Source organism: Triticum aestivum, chromosome 5A, assembly GCF_018294505.1.
Source record: "Triticum aestivum cultivar Chinese Spring chromosome 5A, IWGSC CS RefSeq v2.1, whole genome shotgun sequence".
NCBI classification, from domain to species: Eukaryota; Viridiplantae; Streptophyta; class Magnoliopsida; order Poales; family Poaceae; genus Triticum; species Triticum aestivum.
The window spans coordinates 441,419,513-441,425,177 of NC_057806.1; positions in this window are offsets into that span (position 1 = coordinate 441,419,513).

Below are 5,665 nucleotides of genomic sequence, written 5' to 3' on the forward strand. Positions count from 1 at the left end.
AGGATGGCCTGATATAATTTACATATAAGATGACTGGCTAAGCAGGATGGCATTGCAAAATTCACATATATGATGCCTGGCTAAACAAGATGGCGTTGCATAATTCACATAAACGATGAATAAACTAAACAGATGGCATTCGCACAAAGGATGTCTAAACTAAGCAGATGACATATTTGATGTATAAAGTAAGCAATGCAAGACACCATATGCATGATATAACCAACATCAGCATGCCAAGTTAGAGCGAAGACCTCAGGGGGTAAATAGGAGTTGTCTTCTCCTTCTGAATCCCCCTCAGAACAGATATCTTCCTCTCGATTACAATCCGAAATGCGTGGAGGGGGGCTGCCTTTGCGCCTACCATGGAGCGACGTCTGCATGAAATTTTATTGCCACACAAGGCTCGTCTCTTTTGCTCTACATGTTCAGTTCCATTGTTTACAATAACTGTCATGCATAGGAATAAAACATAGTGAGATTATGTAAGGAGTGCATGCAGAAATCCAGAGTGATGGTAGCAACCTGTGGATAGACCCAAAACCAATAATAGCAGGCAGATAATGGCTTCAGTTAAAAAATACAGATAATGGCTTCTTTACTGTTTGTTTCCCACCCAACATGAAACTCATAGTAGACACCGGAGATTAACCAGATAGTAGATAGATACTATTGATAGCGGCCCCGATATGTACCCCACAACCATTTAAAAACTCAAGTTTGACCATTAGTTTGGAGCTGACTCAGAGTCTAATCGGTGAACAGGATGATAAAGTAGCATGTAATATTAAGCGATGCATAACGTAAGCAGACACGAAAGAGTGCGACCTCTCTTGCGGACCCGTGTAGTCCTCGAGGTCATCTGCTCGGTTGATGATGGTAGTGCAGTTTTCATGGCTGCCAGCGGCGGGGAAGAAGATCTGAGGCGGCGAAAGACAGTCTGGAGGCCGGATCCCTGCTGTGCTGGACCCTTCTGTCGTTGGAGCAGCTGAGCTGGGGTGGACGACGGCGCAGCAGGAGCGGGACAAACCACGCAAGGTTTTCTTTGACAACTATCTGTAAGAGAAGTAATTCTGTAAGGGCTCGTTTGAATTGGAGGATTACAACAATGCAGGGATAGGAAATAGACAGGAATAGGATAGGAATGCACGTGCAAAACAGAGAATTTAAAAACACAGGATTTCTGCCAATCTGGGTGTTTGATTCACAACAATTGGAAGATCACAGGATGCAAAGAAGCATGGTGAGATTAAGTCAAACCACAAGAAAATGTACGGTTATAATGCTATTATGCTACTATCTCTTAGTCTTGTGCTTCATGAATAGGAATTTGAAAAGGAGGACAAGTGAAAATTAAAATTCGTATGTTTTTTCTTTCAAGGAGACACTAAAGGAACAAATCCGTGTGCTCAGTGGACAATATATATAACATGTAGAGTAAAAAAGAGATGCAAAAAGTGTACAACCTCTTTGGCGAAGCCATGTCGATCTCAGCGTGATTGGGTTGGCCGGTGAGGATGCTCCGGCTGACTTGGCTGCCGGAGGAGGGGAAGAAGATCTTAGGCGTCTGGAGATGGAGCACGAGGTACTGCTCCGCTGTGATGGAGGGTTTCGTTGTTGGAGCAGCTCTGGTGAGTTGTACGACGCCGAGGCTGAAGCAGGACAAGAGAGACAACGAACAATGTTAACCTGAGTCGAATTCTAATAGCATCTCCAATACACGACGTAAAATACATAACCACAAAGTGCTAGATGTAAAATACATCAGCCGCTCATCTCTGAACTTAACTATCGAAACTGAATTTAACTGTCGAAACTGAACTTAACTGTCGAACCTGAACTTAACTGTCGAAACGGAACTTAACTGTCGAAACGGAACTTAACTGTCGAAACTGAATTTTGCTGTCGAAACTGAATTTTGCTGTCGAAACTGGACGCACTAGCAAGGTGAGGCTACACATCGGCCGACTGACTTTTTCATCTCTGGTCAGTCGATTTTGAAGCCGTTGGATACGAAATCAAGGGTCTGCGGTTCATCTTCAACCTCCACCCCCCTGAGCCGGCCAAATAGCAGCCCCCCGCCGCCCGCGGTGCGCCACCCCGCCTGCCCCGAAAACACTCCCCACCGCCGGTCCGCCGCCGCCCCGACCATCCCTCTAGGCCCCCCATGCCGAGCTTTTTCTTCGGCGATCCCCCCGCCACCGCCCCGCCATCGCCCCGCCACCACCGGCGACCACCGCCCCCATCCTGAACCCTAAGATAGATAGTGGGGTACCTCTCCGGCGAGCCCCCCTCCCTACTGCGGCTAGTTCTTCCTTCACCCCAGCGGCATCGGAGTGAAGTGTAGCTAAATCGGAGCAACATCGCCAGCAAGAGCAAGAGCGAGAGCAGCAGCGCGAGCAAGAGCAATAGCAAGAGCAGACCAGGCAGGGGACCGAGAGCAAGAGCAGAGCAGCAGCGTGAGCGAGAGCTAAAGCAGTAGCAGGTCCTACTGATGTGGACGTCACCGCCGAGGGAGCGACGCCGTGGAGGAAGTGGCCAACGACGCCGCCATGGATGGAGCCGCGCCGTGTCGGCTCGGGACCGAGCGCCGGCAGCACCGCGAGATCGAATGAAGAAGAAAATGCGGCGATTAGTGTACAACCTCTTTGGTGGCGCCGATTAGGCCGCAGCTTCATCCGAGGAAACGGTGATGATGATGCTCTTTCGGTGGTGCAGGTGAAGACGGCGGTGTGGGAATGGAGGTGGCGCGAAAGACGAGGGGAATGTCGGGGCAGCTCCTTGGAGGTGGAGGACGGTGTGGCTGAACCGGCGGGACAATGAGATCAACGACGGATCCTCATCCGGTACGGTGGATGAGGGACGTCGAGGTGTTGCTGTGGACGACATCGTCGGGGAAGAGGCTCCGGCTGGGTGGCGGACGGAGCAGGGTGTGGGGTTTCGTCGCAGGTGTTTGTGGCCTCGGTGTACGAATGGGTGGGCGGATGGGATGGCAGTGGGGAACCATGGCTTAGAGACGCGCTTGTCCGAAATGTGGGGTAAGTTACGAAAGTACCCCCACCGATTTGAGGCGGTTCTTTCGGTTCAGGGGTACCACGGGCATTTCGCGTGTCGGGATTTCACAGGAGGTGGGAGTTTTCGCGCGCGTTGTAATTTCGGAATAGCAAGGCGCGGGTTGAGATGGAGGGAGTTGTCGGAGCACAACGAGACAAAGATATATCTTAAATATTTCGGGCTAACAAGGCGCGGGTTGAAATTTTCGGGCAAGCCTAACGTGTACTGTACCAAATCAATGCGCCCTACAAATGTCATTCAAAACTTTGAATTCATGTTATGTTCAATTAAAATATTTCGCTACGTGTATAATGCATGCAACCTACTACTCAAATGAACGTTTTAGTGCATTCCAAACGTATATACTACCGCTTCAATATGAACTAAATTTGAATTCGTTTCTCTATTTGAATAAGATCTACAGTAATGATTGTTGTGAAGTCAAAGCATTTGAATTCGTTTCTCTGTTTTAATAAGATCTACAATCATCATTATTGTCAAGTTAAACCATCGTTTGTGTATTATCTTCACAGCACACCACATGATTAGTCTCGAGTTACATATGAACTATGTGTACTATATGAACTCGAACTAGATTTTTTGAATCCACTTTATTTTGATTTCAAATCACATTACATTTCTAGCTCTAGCTAGATCTTCATAATCTAAACCATGTCTCATATGTATAATGTGTTTATCACATTATGTATGGTGCCCCGCCCCATACGCCTACAAGTATTTAGATGTGAGTTGCAAACACCACACATTACCACAAATTCAAATAAAATGTGAGAATGTTCGATATATAGTATTGTTTAGATTGTTCGATATTTAGTTGTAAGCTGCAAACGCCACACATTATCACAAATTCAAATAAAATGTGAGATTGTTTGATGTATAGTATGGTTTAGATTGTTCGGCATTTAGCTGTGAGTTGCAAACACCATGCATTATCACATTATGGTATAACATGTGCACACACGTGTATCACCGCTATATTCATGCATGCAATGTTTAAAACACTATGATCTCCTATTCAAATATATGAATCCGCTTTCATATCAAATTATGATCTTTGTTAGTCTCTTACACCCACACAATCCTCTAACCTTTGTAGCTACCACTAACTTTCTCTCGTGCATGCACACGCCCTCCTCGCCCTCCCCCTCCCTCGGCATTCTATCCACCGGGCACATTCATTTTTTTCTTTAGGTCGTTCTCCCAGAGTCTCCACAACTCCTTTCCGACACACACCGATCGATAAACCTCTCCAGCGATGCCTGCCTACAACATACAAACACACCTTCAATCTCCTCCTTTATGTGTCCTTGCCTCGTGTCTCTCATACGGTCAGACACACGTGTAAACTCTCGCCCCTCTTTTCATCGCTCTCTCACAACCGCACACTCCTCCCCCTATCTAGCTAGTAGTTGGGCCTCTCGCACCACCTCCTAGCTCCATTCTCTCTGTCTATCCGTCTCGCTGGGCCTTATTAGCCTCTAACAAATGGACGTACACCGACCGATCTCTCGCTATACATATAGCTAGCTAGGTCCTTATAACTCGTTTTTACCCACACGTCAATCGATCTACCTCATTAGTTGTGTCTCTCCCTTCCTCCGACAAACAACAATTGATCTACCGATCTAGTTAGGTTTGCTTACCAAACACATGGTTCCCCTTCATCATCCATGGATGCGTCCCGACAGATCTATCACGCACAGGCACACACAGAAACACATCCCCACTCTTATTGATAACATTGCAGTTCCACCCTCAGTTTGTCTAGTAGGCCTCTCCCACCATCTTCGAGAAGCAACTCCATCACCCATCCAGCACTCTACCCCTCTCCCTCCCTCTCCCTCCCTCTCTCTCTCCTCTATCTCTCTCCCATCATATTTCCCGTCCTTCAGTTATGTATGGATGTCGACCGATCTCCCTCAAGACATAGCTGGGTCTCTCCTTCTCAACACATATACGAGTCGTTCTACCTCTATAGTTAGGCCTCTGCCTACCCCTCCCACCACCCCCTCCCCCCACACACACCGATACATCGAGCGCTCTAGTCATGTCTCCCTGCCACACACAAACTTGACGTGTGCCCTCTAACGTTCCGGTAGGCCAGTCGCCCTATATCTTTGACTTGTACACACACACAATTTCGATGGCTCTCTTCATCGATCTCGCACCCACCCACTTGATCCTCTCTTCGACTCTATCGATAGCTATGACCCCTCCCTCTCTTCTCGTGGATTGCCCGACCCTCTATGTATGATATGGATAGGCCTCCATTTCACACACATTGCATGCAAAATTTTGTTTGAGATGTCATCGACACATATTCCCACAAATAATTCACGAAATCAACCCCCACCCCACCCCCACCCCAAAACAAAAAACACTCACGAACGCGGTTTGTATCTCTCACACACACCCACGTAGGTGGGGAACGTGCACGAAGAGAAGAGGTGCATGCACGGCGCACGTACTCCCGTCTCTTTCCCAACCACACCCGCGCGGGTACACGGTGGAGCTCATTTCTGTACGAAAAAGGCAGCCCACGTGGTAATTTGGCACGTGTACTGGTTGTCCACTTGGTGGAGGGAGGATC